Source organism: Pinus tabuliformis, chromosome 9, assembly GCF_031772625.1.
Source record: "Pinus tabuliformis cultivar Carrire ecotype Pingquan chromosome 9, CPIR1, whole genome shotgun sequence".
NCBI lineage: Eukaryota > Viridiplantae > Streptophyta > Pinopsida > Pinales > Pinaceae > Pinus > Pinus tabuliformis.
Genome location: NC_142307.1, coordinates 1,476,415,730 through 1,476,435,133, shown reverse-complemented (window position 1 = coordinate 1,476,435,133; position 19,404 = coordinate 1,476,415,730).

Here is a 19,404-nt window from a genome sequence, read left to right as displayed (position 1 = left end):
TAGCCCGCCAGCCTAATACACTGAGTACATATATTTACATAATCAAAACAAGTAGATGTATTACACTTTTGTTCAAAGTACTTTATGACCTAGCCAAGTCTTTCTGACTTCTCTCGAGAGAATTTTCCCTTTGACCATTGAAACTCAACCAAGGTCATTTATGGCTTCTCGGGTGAATTACATCTATCTTCTTTAGTCAAAGTCCTTTATGACATAGCCAAGTCCTTTTGGCTTCTTAGGAGAAGATCTATCATGTTGTCACTCGCAGAGATAGTCTTAGATTGCTTACAAGACCAATGTCTTGGTACATCTAAATTGGTGTGCCTCATATGATTCTCGAGCAGGAGGAGACACCACCCGTATTCTATACATAGATATCAGAGAGTTGGTTCTTTCATTCAAAGATACAAGCCATATGTTTCAGCATTTCTACACACACATAGTTCCCAGAAATATAACATAAATAGTGAAGGCCAAGCACTTCAAAGACTTACAGTTTAATCAAATTTATAAGATATATGAGAGGAGACAAAGAAAAGGGAAAACTCAGGATATAGAGCTCAGAGTATCGGTAATTCTATATATAAAATATAGAGCCTGAAACCATAAGGTTTACTATAACTATCTGATTGACAGGAAGATTCTGCATATGCATTAACACTTTAACGCAGATGAATCTGTAGACAAGTCTGAAATATTAGAGTATTTATTATCACATGAATTCAAAGAGAAAAACATACAAGATGAATGAAACAGGCTGACAGACTGTAATACATCAAAGGAGGAATCACCACTATTCCTATAATATTCTACAAGATCTATGTGACTAAGTGATACAGTTTTCACAAAAATATTTGACTTTCTTTCAGATTTCAGAACCCCTTTTTAGTGTTGCGACCCCCTATTTATAAGAAGAGGGGATGCGTTTAATCATGGTTCACTACATAAAATCCTAAGCCTAGTTTTTAGTCAGCTTTCTCTCTCGTCCAAGGGAAGTTTTGTGTCCAAGAAACATTAAAAACAATAGTAATGGCCTCCCAGAGGAAAGCACATCACAGAATCGTGGAACAAGTGAGACATAAATACAAATCCCAGCACCCCATCCCTATAATCACTTCAATTTCATGGCCACATTTAGTTCACGATAGATGCTCCTGTGCTGCTCAGCTAACTCTCTTCATTCTGTCTTTAAGACCTTCGCGCCGAACTTGAGAACGGGTTATGAAGGGCCATTTCTGGGGGGTGCCCATACTTGGTTTTGAATGCTCCCTCTCCTGATTCACTGCTACAGCTGCCTCCAGGACCGAATCTATCATTTCCACCATAAAAACCTTCTAAGCATGATCGGCGCCCTGATCTGGCCTGGGGGTGAGTTCTTAGTTTAATGATGGAAGTCTCAAAGGGCACAGGTGTTTTACCTCTGGAACAGGTGAAAGGGCACCTTTGGGTTTCCCCCTTAGCTCCTCTTTATTACAACCCCTTTTGTAGTGCTCCGCATATGACCGAGGGTTGGAACCAAGGGATTTGTGCCTTTGTGCCAAGTCTCTTAACAACTGCATAGGGGGCCTCTTCCTTTATAACTTGAAAATACCTTCGATCTCTCCTTACACTGCATCGGCTAATTTCCCGGACGCGAAATCTGTAAAAATTGCAAGACATAACATATCGCATCTAGGGCCTCTTTCCTGATCACAATCGCAGCTAGGGAGGTGTATTGGCAGTAGGAAGAACTTTCACTCCGTGCAATCACCAATCATCGATACCTTGGGGTGACATCATCACTGCCACATGTCACCCTATGAGTGGTGACATGTGGCACCCAGAAATGGCCCCATAGGACCCCTGAAAATGCCAAAAATGAGTGACACGTGTCCACCTGCCATGTCATCATCCATACTGCTACATCATTGTTGATGTCAACTGCCATGTCATCATCCATACTGCTACATCATTGCTGACGTCAGCTGCCATGTTAGCTTCGAGAACCAATCACATGCTGCTACGTGGCCCCCCTGGAGGAGAGAGAAAAAGGTCTGCACGACCCTGTTTTTTCATGATTTTCCTTTGTATTTGGTTTTCTCGGCCCCCCAGCGATGCACCACTTTATCGCACGATCAATGGCTTACAAATATTTTAGGTTAAAATCCCACCGATACATCGATCACCGATATCGCATGTAATGCCCCGCTTAAATTTTATCCTGCAAATTTTATTAATCTTTACATTATCTGAAATATTGAGAAATATTGGTCTAATATAAAATTCATGATTTCGATTATTCAAATTCGCAACTTACCTTCTCAAATTGAATCTTAGGGAGGATATGGTCTCCTTCCATTATTTCAAATAATATATGTATCCATATCACATTCCCCAATGTACCCTCACATTTACTAGGGAGAAGACATGGTCCTTTCCATTTAATTACATCTCACATTCTCCAATGTACCCTCACATTTACTAGGGAGAAGACATAGTCCTCTCCATTTAATTATATATCACATCCCCAATGTACCCTCACATTTACTTGGGAGAAGATATGGTCTTATCCAACTCATTATCAATATATATATTCGTCCACATTCCCCAATGTACCCTCACATTTACTAGGGAGAAGACATGGTCCTCTCCATTTAATTACATCTCACGACCCTCACATTTACTTGGGAGAAAACATAGTCCTCTCCATTTAATTATCAATATATATATTCATCTCACATTCCCAAATGTACTTTCAAATTTACTTGGGAGAAGACATGGTCTTCTCCCATTAATTTCCCAATTTTATATTCATGTCACATTTCCAAATGTACTCCCAACTTTACCTGGGAGAAGAGAAGTCAACTGTAAGGATGGATGAGAAGTTAATGACATTAATGAGAGGTGGTTGAGATGGAGAAGAGAGGGAGGGTATAAAAAGGGAAGGGGGAAGGAAGAAAAAGGAGAGGTTGAGTATTGCTTATGATTTTGGTGTTAGTTGTGACTTTAGGATTTGTTATGATTTTTGGAGACCTTAGGAACCTGTGGAGGTTTCTTGGGTTGTTGAGAGGAGGGAAATATTGTTCATCTTGGTCTGGATCATTCATCTTAGACACACACACTACATCTGGTTGGACTTGGGCTCGGAGGGCTAGGGAACCTAGGGAGGTTTCTTGGGCTAGGAATTATTTCCTAGTTGGCTAGAAGGTAAATCCAGTTGGGTCAGTCAAGAGGAGCGTTCAGCAGGAGTAGCAGCTCAAAGACATCTCCACCAGCCACCGGTACTAGTATTCCTCTATAGATTACTCATGTAAATTTATTAAAATGAAATGTTCACTATAAGTTATAAGAATTAGGATATAAATGGTAAAATTTTCATTGTTTAAAAGTTTTGTGAGTAAGTTAATTATTGCTTCTTATTGCATTTAAATTCTAGAGAAATAGATCTGTTAGAAGACCCTAGGATAGGGCTCTTACACATGGTATCAGAGCTTTGGTTCAAAATCTGGACCCAAAGCCCACTAAATAGTTGTTCCATAATCAAATTTCTTACTAAATAGTTGAAAATCCAGAAAATTAGAATGTCAAAATGTTTCAACAGCAGTCCAATGGCATAGTGCCTAGGGATATGACAACACATGTTTGTGGAAATCAAGAAATCAAATTTGTTGAGGTGTCAATCTGTCTTGCACAACAAACAACTCTTGCATTCAGTAAAATGTGTTTAATACCATGAGTGTGTTTAATACAATCATGACTTATTTTATGAAATGTGTTGTCTAAAAAACAATAAATATAAACATTCATAACATTTTTTTTATGGGAAGACAACTTGTTGAGGGTGTACACTGCATATGTTTCTGCTTCCTTTTGGGTACAATTTTCCTATGAACTAAATATTACTATACAATTAGAAAATGAATCAAGAGAAGTATAGTACAATCGGTTGAACACACTTGCATGGTAATAGTATCAGTACATGAACCGATTTTGAATATGCTGGAGTTTGTGCTTGAATCCTTATATCCTGGTGCTAGTAGTCATCTTGTAAGCTTATACTTTCCAGATAACTCTGCTTTGTCTTTATCATTCTTTTCAGTGTGTTTTTATTCCCCTCAAATTGTGTGGTACCAGTGTGTTGTCAATGCTTGTTGCTTTGTGATCCTACTGATGCTTGTTGATTGGGCTGCTACAAGGGCTTGGCTTATCTGCTAATTGAATGGATTCCAAGTAAAAGGGGCAGACTATGATATTATTTCTTTTGAAAGCTAAATTTGGCATCTATAGGAAGTTGTTTACTGCTGACACTGGTTCACTGCGTAACCGCAGAGAAGCCTAACAGAACTGGCCCGATATACTTACCCAACCCAAATGAGAATCCACTGTCCTGTATCCTTCTGTTCCTTTTCCTGATTCAGTTATTTTCAACTCCAATGCTGCAAAGATCGATTTGCTACTATATGTTTGATTCCATAGCTATCTAATCCACTGTGTGTTTGCATGTATCCTCTCCCGACATCACTATTGATTATTGGGCTAACCCCAACCTGGCCTTTCTATTTAGGGGCGAATTAGTGAGCTTTATAATTTGCTCTCCTCCCCACCTCTAGAGAGTGCCATGGGTCATGAGATAGCTGTGAACACGAAATCGTTCTGAATCCACACATTGCTTTTAACAATTGTCTATCCTCTTGCCGGTACACCGCAGTTCGATGAGCGACCATGGATTTCCAAATTTTCTCCTCAGGTCGCCTAGACAGATTCTTCATACACCCAAGTTACGTAAACAGATGTGGTGAACTGCCACCTGCAAATTATTATGCCAACATAGCTGCCAGATCCACCAGGGCTTCTGCACCCAACACTGCTCTTCTGTCATGAGAATCTTCCCTTACAGTGGACAGGAGGGCTTCCTGCATTAATGTCGTTAGAAATGGTGGGAGGCATTTGTTTGATCTTGCCGAAGAAAACACTGGTAACAAGGAAGAAGAAGAAGGGCCAATTGAATTATCGCAGGGACTTAATCCCTTTGAAGTTCCGGATGCCTCTCCACTACAAAAAACAGCCAGCGTTCTGCTCACAGGTGCCATTACGGTTCTCCTCTATCGCTCTGTGAAAAGAAGGGCCAAAAGAGCCACTGAAATGGTATTAGCTTAGCTGACATGTTATCACATCAATGGACTTTTTATAGTAATGAATTATGTCACTGGGGAGAAGGAAGTTGTCTAATGCATGGATTTGATTTACTGTATTTTGAGGCAGAAATTTCGATCTTCAGGGGTTGAAAGTGTGAGAGAAGAAGCCAAGTTGGAAGCCCTGAAATCCCTGAAAAAAAACTGAAGGTTGGCCAGGAAGTGAAGCTAGAAGGCTCTCCTTCAGCAATTCAGACCTTGTTGGGGGCAGTTATAGCGGGAGTGATTGCATTTGTGCTTTACAATTTCACCATTTCTGTAGAATCAACCTTAGACAAGCAAGTCATTTCAACAAACTATTCGGTTTGTTCATTCTCTTCCCATTTTAGTGAATAACTAGATTGCTAATAATTGCGCTAGGATGTTGACAGACATGGTTAACTCTTTGTCATGTTAATTGCCTGTGCTTAAAATTGACCATCAAGGATAAGGCCACACGTTCGAATTTGGTATTGTTTGAAAGTTGAAATTAGTGGAAAATTTTACCTCAGGACTAGGGAGGTATAGATTTGGTGCATTACAATAGGTTGTTTTATTTTGCCTAGCTACCCATTATTATTTTCACAAGTCAACAAAGCTAGAGTGCTAAGCAGGGTTAGTTTGTTGAATCCTAGCCAAAGGGCAGGCAGTATTTCTTTTTTTAATGGTTTCTCTCTTTTGATCGTTTTATAAATAAATAAAATCCAAGCTGGTGAAGCTTATGGTTCAAAGGGAAATTCTATGATTATCAGGCACTTCATTGGTTTGTGGACTGCTGATGAATACTCTTCTCCAGGCTCTGTCAGTGCACAAACTGCATAACAATGATGGAATTCTGAACTTCCTCCGCCTTAGGAGTGATTAGCTTAACCTTATTTATTTCTAATAACCAAAGAATACTTGCACCCAAAAAATTGTACAGGAAATATAAGTGTGTGCACTATCCTCAATTTCTTTTGAGCCTTTTTCAAATAAAGAGAGATAAAACTCAGAAGAGTTTGACTCTCACACCAACAATAACCAGAAAAACTGCAAATAGGTTTCCAAATAATATTTACAGAGGACTGAAAACATATAAGGATTCAATGCGTGTATAATCACAATTTCCCAACATCTCATTTTTAAGTCGCGCTAGATTAACAAGATAAAGAAATGGTCATTGAGTCCCATTTTGGACAGGCTCATCAGTGCTATTTGTCCTGATAGGCACACTTATGGATGTTGTTCGAGGATGTGTTGTGGTGGTTTTGATGGGGGAAGACCAGAGGAAAAATCAGAGGAATGAGGCCAGAGAGTTAAGCAACATTGTAGCCCATCAAATGGAAAGACCACAACTTTTAAATCACAGATCAGATTCAGAAACTAACACAGGCGTTTCATCATACATGATTGCATACCCTCGGAATCTAGTTTCTGATGCACTTTTAATTGTTCAAATTGGAGCTATGGTTGAAATATTGTGGTCGTTTTACTGAAGGTTGTACAGGAGGAAAGTATGATTAAGCAGCAAGCCTCATCTCACCATTGTGATGTCAACAATCTGCATGATGATGTCAACATTTTCTTCTTCATAAGTTAATGGTCACCTTGCTATGACATTACCCTGTCATGGCATGACCATGCCATGTCATGGAATTTTCCATCAGCATTCGACAACATAAAAATAGAAGTAACTAAGGAGAAATTTCCGTGTGATTTAATGGCAACCTATTGAAGATTCATTCTCAATCGATGCTAGAAAAATGATATAAAAGAAGTTATATTTCATATAACCACTCAATACAGATATTGGTAAAGGGAAGAAGCTTAAATATCATTGATTTTCAAAATAGGTCCAAAATTTCTTAAGTCCCAAAGGAATATAAAACCAAATTATTGCATGAAGCGTTTCAGATAGAGACATAACAAAAACAGCCTAGGGGGGTGGATGATTAGAGTGGTCATAGGAACTTGAATGTGAGAGCCATTTTGTGTTAGGTTTGACCCAACGTAGCTCTGTTGTAGGTACTTGACATGGCTCTAGTTGACACCTGAAGTCTGATGACTGATCCCTATAGCAGTGGCTTGGTGAGCACCAGACAATTGGCCTTCTCAGAGTTAGACGTTTGAGCAGGGAGACGAATCAACAATCGCTACCGCTCAACCTGCAAGGGACACCTGCCAGTAATGGACTGGAACTATTTGTAATTGCCTTGCCCTATATAAATTATTATCTTTTGAAATATTCTGTACAGTTTTGACTGGCCGGAACTTTCACTAGTTTACTTATCTGTTTACTGGGTATTCAGGTTGGAGCTGCCTTCTTAAGTTGAATTAAGATAATTTGACATTGTATGCACATACAAACTGCATATTCTCAAACTGGAATCTGGTCTACAAAGTATCTTTACTTTTGATGTTAGCCCTAGTTTTGTTGCTAAGTGTGCTTTGTTGTGTAGTCTATTTTTTTTTTTTACTTTTTTTGTGAAGACAAAGGAACCTAGAAAATAATCAAGGAATTTTCAAGAAAAAATGAATAGGTACAGGTAACAAGGAAAAACAATAAAACCAGCAAGCAAACAATCCAAAGAAAAATGGGCTGACATGATGTAACCTAAGGTTGAGGAAAAGAGGATGCCAACAATTATTGCATGGTGCATAACAGATGGAGAACTCCAATGAGGTATCCACTCTGGATGAATCTCATTCAGTGTTTCAAATATTGGTGACATATTTTCCAACACGATGTTTGCAATGTCGATCTCATTGGATTGATATGTCCTGAACCTTATGATCAATTTTGGAAACATAGTCCTATCCTGGTCACTCAAACTCATATTAGGGGAAAATTTCCTGAGCTACAACCCTTTGTGGTGAAGGAAAACTGCTCAGATTCATAACAACTCCATTAAAACCAACGGAGAGAGACCCACACAATCTTATAAAATTGACTTAATCAGATTTGAATGAGAAGGTTGCAAACATCAATAATAGAGATCTATACACAAAACAGAGAGGAAATCTGTAGACAAGGTGCCCAACCTTCATTCATTATCCATGCCTTTTGATGATTACAAGTAAAACAAAGATTGAACATCAGAGACAAAGATCAACTCTTTGCAAATCCAACCCCAACGCAGTTTGTTTTCCCTGTGTAAGTTCTCTAGATAATGATGGATAAAAACAAATCCACAATAGGAAGCCTGCCTTTACTTCAAACTCATGTGCCCCGTATATATGCTAGTCAACTGGAAAATAGGGATATTGAGGTTTCACTACATTGGTAACCATGCCCAGATTTTGTAGTTCAGGGTTGCACTGACAAATTATTTCTAATATTCTACGGACAAATGCTTATGAAGATTAACTGTTGTTTTTTCGACTGGAAGTATTTACAAGTAATTCTTTTATACTTACCTTGACAATGATTACACCATCATTTGAATCCCCTCATGATATGTTTTTTTTATTCCCAAGTTCAATTGCTCAATGTATCAAATATGAAGCAAAAGGCCTTTCATTGGAAAATGATTTAGTTCAGGGTTATGTTGCAGAGCTCCTTAAAAAAAAAACTGCTTTAGAATTATCCCAGAAAAAATTGGAAATTGAAAAATAGGGATATCGGCCAGAGAGAACATTGGTAGTTCATGTTCGTTGTGTACCTAATATAATTATTTCTTTCAGATCACTAATAAAAAGGATCAGCTGAATTTTATTTAATCATGAAGCCTTGGGATTGGTTTTGCAATCTCACAAGAATTATTGAATTAATTTGAAGGTGTTTTGTTGATTCACCACATTGTTAATGATATCAAGACTCTCTAGTTGATGTTGGCTAGGTAGCTAATATACTAATTCATCTAAATTAAAATTAAACTAGTTTACGCTGTGTTCTTATTTAATCTAGATGGTTTTGCAATTATAGAGTTCAAGATATATATACATATATACATATATATATATATACATATATACATATATATATATATACATATATACATATATATATATATACATATATACATATATATATATATATATATATATATATATATATATATATATATATAATCTAGGGTTACATTAAAATATTATCATATCACTCCTACAAAATCAATAGTTTCTTTAAATCATGCGTTTCAGAAGATCCATCCGAATCCCAAGTCTTCCATTCATAATTAGGATGAAAGGAGTTTATAGTGGGTTCTAAAGGGATTGAGCATGGTTGGACCATAGTAGGCCTACGATTGCCTACAAGGTAAAATGATGAAGAATGTTAGGTAAAATCACAAAACAAATGCAAACAACAAATAAATTTATTATCATCTTGGGTTACACCTTTGTGTTTGTATGCTAAACAAAATAGTGAAACATCAAATTTGTGATAGATATACTACTAAACCAATCTTTTTTTGCACCTGTCCATATGCATGTCCATGTATTGGTTGATATGACTTCTAATAATCCATGGAATAACTTGATTGCTCATGTTGTCAAAATTCTACAATTTGACATCCTTCAATGTGTGTTATATATAATACTGCAATTTGACATCCTTCAGTGTGTGTCATATATAATTCTGCAATTTGACACCCTTTAGTGTGTGTCATATGTAGGACGATCAATGAAGGAATAGTAGCTCAAATCTTATTTACATATGTCTACCTTAAAGAACTCATCAATACTTTCCATCCTTTTGTGGTCACCATCTTCCTTGAGAGAATGCTTGATCATCGAATCTTCCTCTACCAAATCACAATGAGATGTACAAATAAGAGGTTGAGAGACCAGCATTTGCCAATCCAAGTGAATAAGACAATAACCATGCTATTACAAATGACAATGTATGAATATCCCATCTTATAATGCGGTAATGAGACCAACAATCTTCCATTGCTTGGACATGCAGCCCAAGTTCATTAATTGTATAGTTAAGTCTACCACATCACAATGATTAAATTTGGTCGAAGGATGTGTCACCTGAATGTTTTGAACAAACTCTATAATGGTCTCAGAATTCTTATTGAAGAATGAGGTGAACTATATTTTACATTTAAAATTTGCAGTTTTTTTCCCACTAATATGTACCTGAGGTCTTTGTTTTGATGCCAACCTCAATATCTATTAAATATATGGATGGTGTGAACAATAATTGCACTGAAAATTTGCAGTTTTTGAGCCAGTAATTTATACCCAAAATGTGTCCCAATCTAAAGAATGTAGTCAGTTCTATTTGACATACGAGGGTGGCTTTTTATTCCGACGATAATAGATTATCATTATTCTTATTTAAGATATAGTAGATTTTCCATTCAGATAGTAGGATTATCTTTCAGATAGTATATTTGTCATTCTTCATAGAGGAAGTCAGAATAAAAAATCTCGAATTTGAGAAGTAAACAACTATGAAGCATGAGAATTCAGATTAGGATGTGTTGAAATACCCTATATGTCACGTTAATGATTATTCTATGGGTGGTGGAATCTTCTAGTGGAAACATAGATTGAATACCATGGACTTGTGTAAGGCTTATCGTGATAATTGTTTTTAATGATCTTAAATTAAATGAGAAGATCAATTCGTAGAGAAATTGAGATTTTAGAATGGAAGCTTATTTAGTCAATAAAAGACTAGTGGAAATATTAGAAGACACTCTTACCCTTATTCTAGTGTTGAATAAAAATATCATGAAAAATAATGTGTCTCTAGTTTTGGATAAAAGGACCCTCAACTTTCTTCGCAACTTATGCAGTCACTGGCCACTTGTGAAAGGAGTAGGCATCCTTAGAAATGTTGTGCCATTTAGAAGGGAAATACTAATAGCAACAGGGCAAAGGAAATTATTCCATTCGTTTAATTATTTCTGATTTGACTGGTCCTATTGTGAGCTGCATTATATATCATGAAATTGTCTTAGTACTAGTAAACAATGATCAAATATATAATAAATTTGAACCTTTGACAGTTAGAGGACATTTCTCTCAAATTACAAAAGATAAAGTATGAAAATCACGCTGGAAACAGTTTCTAAAGTCTTGAGTCTTTTATTTTCAAGATTAACTAATTGGTTTGGAAGATGAAAAACCAACAAATTGGAAGAGTGGGACTTTTATATTCACTAAGGTATTAAAGAAATTATATGCATGAAACTTATACTAGCACTTTCTAGTGGAATTAATAGTGCACTAATTCGTTGCTTACCACCTTATAGCATATCCGGGTTCAAATGCTATTTTCCATGACGGACAGTTGAATATATTTCAACTCTAGTTGTTATCGAAGGGTTCCACAAGGATGTCACATGAGTGTTTATGATGCCCATTTTGACGTAGATAGCTACCTATGTTAAGGTTCTATTTTGCAGTTCCATGTTGTTATTTATGAACATTATATACATTTGATTGGACACATGAAAATCAATTGATGGATTTGGTATTGATGATGGAAATGTTGGATGTATGACCAAATGTATGACTTACTTGGTTACAATTTATCTAGTGCATGACTTGTCAGAGTTATTGTTGCATCATATAGGGCTTAAGTAGATATGATTTATCTAATCAATGACTTAGTGAAATTATGATTTAACTAATGTAAGATTTAGTTCCAGTATGAACAACAAAAAAATTGACACGTGGATACTAGACTTAATAAACATGATGTTTAAGATCATGTATCTATATCTATTTTGTGGTTATATATATTCATGGATGAGAACTAAACTACAGATTGGAAATAACCGTATGATAACCAAGATCTACTATTCCATTGGGGAGGGTCGAGACAACCAATGAGGAAAGGTACAATGTACATTGTTCTATTACATTTGGTATCAACTTGATATGCACTCTTATGACACGAGTAAAATGCAAATGACAGGTGGCAAGATGACCTGACTAGATTATTCGTGACAAGTCCAACCAGCTCTGTAGTGTGGTCTGAGTTAGGGCGTTGAGCCTAGTTTTGAAGGAGGGGTGGAGGTATTTCCCACCGTGTATCCTCCGAAACCTAGAATCGTGGGAGGGCAGTGGTGGACACGCTCCCCTAGACGTGTGATGACGATTGCCAGTTGCCTACTGGGGAAGTTAGGTCGATGTATTCGACGCTTCCACCATGTCAATTTTATCAGTGGTTAGTATGGCCGTTGCCACTAATAAAGCAGCATAGGACAAATAGGGTGGGGATGGAAGTAGGTCAGGATGGATAGGAGGATATAGATCAGTTGGAGACTCTTGATGGGAAGTAATGTCATTGTCTGACTTATCAAATTTTATTGCTATAACTCTCTCTGATTTGCTATGCTTTTGAACTCCTTGTATCTTTTCATTCTAACTTTGGGACGAAGTTTTCTGAAGGAGGGGTGTATGTAATGCCCCACTTAAATCTTATCCTGCAAATTTTATTAATGTTTACATTATCTGAAAATATTGAGAAATATTGGTCTAATATAAAATTCATGATTTCTATTATTCAAATTCACAACTTATGTTCTTGAATTGAATCTTAGGGAGGATATGGTCTCCTTCCATTAGTTCAAATAATATATGTATTCATCTCACAGTCCCCAATGTACCCTCAAATTTATTAGGGAGAAGACATGGTCCTCTCCATTTAATTACATCTCAGATTCTCCAATGTACCCTCACATTTACTTGGGAGAAGACATGGTCCTCTCCAACTCATTATCAATATATATATTCATCTCACATTCCCCAATGTACCCTCACATTTACTAGGGAGAAGACATGGTCCTCTCCATTTAATTACATCTCACGTTCTCCAATGTACCCTCACATTTACTTGGGAGAAGACATAGTCCTCTCCATTTAATTATCAATATATATATATTCATATCACATTCCTAAATGTACTTTCATATTTACTTGAGAGAATACATGATCCTCTCCCATTAATTTCCCAATTTTATATTCATGTCACATTTCCAAATGTACTCCCAGCTTTACTTGGGAGAAGAGAAGTCAACTGTAAGAATGGAAGAGAAGTTAATGACATTAATGAGAGGTGGTTGAGATGGAGAAGAGAGGGAGGGTATAAAAAGGGAAAGGGGAAGGGAGAAAAGGGAGAGGTTGAGTCTTGCTTATAATTTTGGGGTTGGTTGTGATTTTAGGATTTGTTGTGATTTTTGGAGACCTTAAAAATCTGTGGAGGTTTCTTGGGTTGTTGAGAGGAGGGAAATATTGTTCATCTTGGTCTGGATCATTCATCTTGGACACACACACTACATCTGGTTGGACTTGGGCTCGAAAGGCTAAGGAACCTGTGGAGGTTTCTTGGGATAGGAATTATTTCCTAGTTGGCTGGGAGGTAAATCCAGTTGGGTCAGTCAAGAAGAGCGTTTAGCAAGAGCAGCAGCTCAAAGACATCTCCACTAGCCACCGGTACAGGTATTCCTCTATAGATTACTCATGTAAATTTATTAAAATGAAATGTTCACTATAAGTTATAAGGATTAGGATATAAATGGTAAAATTTTCATTGTTTAAAAGTTCTGTGAGTAAGTTAATTATTGCTTCTTATTGCATTTAAATTCTAGAGAAATAGATATGTCAGAAGACCCTAGGATAGGGTTCTTATATCGCAGGACTACGGAACTACGATATCAGCCTTCGACACCGAGAACCATCGATATCATTAAGTGTGAACCCTGGGACTCCATCGATAGTCGATCGTCGATGCCACGTGGAGGAGAGAGAAAGTGGTGGCCCAACCCTTGTTTTGTTGTGCTTTTCATTTGTAAATGGTTTTCCCAATCCCCCAGCGATGTTATACAAAAATCGCAAATCGGCCCCCACAAGGTCTTTGAAGTTTTAGATTACGGGACTGTTATGAAGGGGGATGTGGGATGCGGGATTATGCCACGTGGAGGAGAGAGAAAGGGGGTAGCCTACCCCCGAAGGTGTGACAATATTCCGCAAATTGGTCCCCGCAAGTTTTGGAGTATGCCTTAACTGATGGACTGCTGGATCTACGAGATGCGGGATACGATATCAGCGATCGAGACTGCGATATGCCAATATGCAATAAAAGGTGTGCCCAGACCCGCTAACTACTGATATGTGATATCGGCAATCGAGGGATCACTGCTTTTCATTCCACCACTGCTCCTCACTCGCCAACAAGCCCGATTTGCGAATTACAATAAGCCTCTTGGGTCCCGGTTGCGATTTACCTCCACACTTAGCCATTTTCCTTATTTTTCTAGGCTTTTCCAAGGTAATATTCAAAATGATTTATCTTCTACTCCAAGAGTCCATTTTTGGACTTCTATATACCACCAGAAAAAAAAAAAAATCCAAGCACTACACAATGGAGAGGGTCCCACCTAGCTCTGATAGTTTTTGTGTCTCAAGAAATGGCCTCAACTTCACTATTCTCATGCATCATGGACCATTGATCATTTTCAAAGTAGTGAGTGAGAAATAAATGACAACATTGGCTCCATCTAGGGACAGTGCCTTGCTAGCAAGGTGCTAAGAACCTGCAAACTGAAAACTACTCCTTTGGGTATGGAGTCACTTCTCAATCAAAAGAAAACTTTCACAAAAGCAGAAATTTTTACAATAAAAGAAAATTCAAATGACAATTGCAGTAAACACACCGGATATTTACAATGAGTGTAAGACAGCTAATTCTTAATTTTGAAAATAGAACTTGAGGAACTGACCATTCACTAGTAGTTCCAACAATTCACCATCCAAGTTTTCAAGTAGAAATGTGTTGTTCCCTCTCTCTTCTGCAATCTTGAAGGGGCCAAACCACAATGGATCAAATTTTCCATGTTTTCCTTTGTCCTCCCATCGAACATCCCACCTGAGAACTAAATCTCCTAGCTAAAGAGGTCTGTCCTTGGCCTTCTTGTCAAACAAAGATTTCATTTTTTGTTGATAATTGGATAGTTTGGCCTCCACCTGTTCTCTGTTCTCTTGAAGCTCAACCAACTAATTAATCCTCCTTGTCAAGGGACTTGGATCCTCTTCAGCTTCTTGTAACAACCTTACTACTGGCATTGCTAGTTGAATTGGGAAGACAATAGCTTTTCCATATACTAACTCAAAATATGATTTCTCAGTGGATCGTTTAGGTGTTACTCGGTTGGCCCATAGAGAAAACTTCAGTTGGGAATCCTAGTTCCTTTGGTTTTCAGTGATAGTCTTCTTCAGCACCCCAGCCACAACTTTGTTTTAGGACTCAGCCAAACCATTGCCTTGAGGGTAATATGTAGTGGAGTGCCCAATAATAATATTGTATTTATGGAAGAAGCTGGTGAACTTGAAATATTTGAATACTTGAGAGTTATCAGTGATGATTTTGAAAGGGAAACAAAAGCGGGACAGTATGTTCTCCTCCATGAACTTTATCACCATTGAATCTGTAGCATTTCTAGCTGGGATGGCCTCTACCCACTTGGTGAAGTAGTCAGTGGCTATAAATATCCATTTGTGCTGGCCACTGGATGGTGGTTTGATCTTTCCTATGAATTCCAGTCCCCATTGTCTAAAAGGCTCCTCCACATGCACAGGAATCATGGGGAGAGGAGCAAACTTCTGCCTTTCGACAAACACCTGGCATTTCTGGCACCTCCTAACTTTGTTATAGACATCCTGGAACAACGTAGGCTAGTAAAATCTAGCCTTGAGGATTTTGTGCGTCGTGGTCTTCCAGTTGTAATGCCCTCTACAGACTCCTTCATGAAACTCCCCAATCACCTTATGGGTCTCTCCTTCCACCAAACATAGCAACAATACCCCACAGGGTCCTTCCAATAGAGTAGGCCATTGGATATGATATATTTCTAGGATTGCAACCTCGGACTTCAATATTTGGAGGCATCCATCCCCAACAGGCACCTCAAGAATAAGAGGTAATGAACGATATTCTTGTACCATGGTGATCCCTCGTACTTGTCATAGATTTTCTGCTCAAATGTTTTAATACTACTTTGGTGCTCCTCTAGTCTGTCTTCCTCTGTGGTCAGATTTATCCCTAGTGCTTGGCAGTTGGATTCAAACAAAACCTTGGCCAGCCCTTGGCCTTTAATGAGCTTGGTAGGATTTATTTCTAGCTCGTATTCATATATTTTTGCTATCCACCTACCCCTATCTCCCTCATTGTCTCCTTGCACCAGGATGTCCTTGACTTCTGTTGTTGGGACAAACGCTGTGATCTTCGATTGCAACACATACGCACAAAACGCCTTCAGAGCCTTGACTAGTTCTTAAGCTTGTTTCTCCAATATATTATATCTTAGTTTAGTTTCCCTTAGTACTTGGCTAAAGAAGGTGATGGCTTGCTCATAACCCTCTTTATTTTTTCGTAGCAGCACTGCGGAAATGGTATGTGGAGAGGGAAAAGAAAATATGTAGAAAGGCACTGCATAGTCGGGATTGGCTAACACTGGGCTTTAACCAAAGCTTCTTTGATTCTTCTAAAAGAATCACGAGGGACGTGGCTCCACTTGACTTCGTTGCCCTTCTTGAGCATGTTTTTATCACCTTTGACAATCTCTGCATAGTTGGGTATAAATTTCCTCAAGAAATTTATTCTCCCCAAGAAGGCTTGGACTTCTTTCTTATTCCTGGGCAAAGGAATGTGGATAATGGTTTCAACCTATTTAGGATCAATCTTCACACCCTCCTGCACTACTACATGTCCTATCAGCTTCCCCTCACTTAGGGCAAACTGGGATTTCGTATGATTCAAGGAGAGACCATATCTCCTGCACTTCTCAAAGGTGAGTTCTAAGTGGAGGATGTGTTCCTCCTAAGTCTTGGAAAATATTGTGATGTCATCCAAGTAAACCACCATGAATTTTTCTCGCTCCCTCACAAAAGCTATGTCCATGGCTCTCTGAAATGTGGCCCCTACATTTATCAGCCCAAAAGACATGCGAGAATACATAAACGTTCCCCACATGGTGGTGAAAGCAGTGTTTTGTTGATCCTCGAGATGAACATCCACTTGATTATATCTAGAGAACCTATCCACCATAGATATTATAGCTGAACCAACCACCTTATGCAATATATTATCCATCTTGCGCAGCGGGTAGTTGTATTTCAAATACGCCCTGTTCAGGTTCCAGAAGTCTACATAGCCTTATCTCTCCGTTATTCTTACAAACCTGGACTAGATTCGCTACCCACTTAGAGTATCTTAAAGGTATTATAATCTTTTCCTATAGCAGCTTCCTTATCTCCCTTTCAATGGAGGGGAGTAAGAGTGGATTTATTTTTCTGAGTTTCTGCTTGCAGGGTTTCTGCTTTTCAAAGGAATCTTATGTTGTATGATGTTAGTATCAAACATTTTCAAATCATCATAAGACTAAGAAAAGACATCTTTGTAGGCTTTGAAAAGATCTAAATACCTTTGTTTATAATGCAAGGGGATTCCTTTTGACAACTCGATCATCTGAGGCTCCTCCTCTGATCCAATGTTGCAATCTTGTACTTGATCATCCATCTCAAGAGCTATTTGTTTGGTGGCTATGTCATCTTTATTAAAAATCCTTTCTAGTGGGACTAGTCCGTGAGGGATAGTGTTCCCTTTCAGTTGAAAAATTTTCTGCCCATCCACTACATCTTTCCATGAAGCAGCTTCTTGATCTGCTTCTTCTTCTTCCTCTTCTTGATCGATGGTGGAGTTATAAAACTCCCCAACGACCTCTATGAATCATTTCACTTGTTCATCATCTTCTAACACTTTCTAGTGCTTAATGTTATCAGGTACGAAGGGTCTGTACCTGACTTCCACCTCATATTTGAGGAGAGGATTTTGAGGGGGCCTGAAAGTACTTGCAACTGCAGTAAGAGAGTCAGCCATCCTATTTTCTTCCCTAGGCAGAAAATGGATGTTGAAGGCCAAGAAGAAATTGTCAATTAAGTCCCGCACTTCATTTCGGTATGTCTTCACTCTGGGGTGTTTGGCCTGGCATTAGTTCTTGATTTTCCTTACGACCATTTCAAAGTCTCCATAAACTGTTAGACATTCAATATTCAATTTTTTTGTAGTCTATAACCCAAGGAGCAATGCTTCATACTCCACCACGATGTTGTTTGCTTCGAACTCCAGCTTGAATGAGAGGGGTATCAGGCAACCTTCAAGAGATACCAACAATACTCCTGCCCCATTTCCCTCTTTTGAATTAGCTCCATCAAAATATAATTTCCATACTTTTCTTTCACTTGCATGCTGATGTTCGAATGGCCATGTTAGGTGGATTGATGTTTCTTCTGTGATAGCCTCGTCTTCTTCTAGAAATAGGCAGGAGAGGTCACTTTCTTTTCCATAGATTGGTGAGTTCTTTGAGCCTTTAGCTGAGGTTACATTTTTTACAGACCTAGATTCTCTATATAGCCTCCTTTACTCTCCTCCAAAGGTGGGAATGGTGGCGTAAGTTAAATCCAACCTGATAGAACCCGCTACCTTGGAACCCCAAGATCTAGATAGAAACTTGCCAAAACAAGGGGGTATATATGTTGCCACTATGTCCATTACCACGCTCTTCTTAGGGACCCGAGCCAGGTTCACTACCAGATCCTTTATCTTACCCAAACATTTGACCCTCTTGGAGTCAAAAGAGTAAAGGTCCTTGTAGGGCCTGATGATCTGCAAGCCAAGTTGTTCCATTACTTCCAATGGCATGAGGTTGAAGGTTCCGGATTCCAACATGCAATTATGTAAAAGAAGATCATGAATTCCTAGAGTTACATAGAAAGGTGCAGTAGAAGGATCAAGTTCTTCCACATGCGGCCCAAAGACCACCATTGGCCTCTCTTCTTGAAGATTTAGAGAATTCTGGGTGGGTGATGAAACTGGTGGGAGCATGAATTGAGATACCTGAGCTTTATAAGTAGGCTTCTTTATAATCTCAATCAATGGACTAGAAAGCTTTACCTTTTCATGCTCCCTTTGAAGGTTGAATGTAGATTGGGTCTTCTCTACACCTCCTGGCTCAGCTTCCCCTTCACCACCACTAGTGTTTTTCTGCAAAACAGGTGCTTCCTTTGTTGTGTGCTCCTCTGAGCAATTTATTTCCTTATTCAAGGGGACTTTATCCTAGTAGGGCCAGAATTCAGCTTTCCTTTCCCTTTATCCGGTATTGGAGGTGTAACTTAGGGAGTAGTTTCCTCTTGTTGCTCTAGTTCTCTTAACCTCTTCTTTGAATATATTAGGTTATATTTACGTTGTGGTTGTGCCAACATGAACTCTGCAAACTGTTTGCAATAATAATCCATATCTTGCTTATCTGCTACT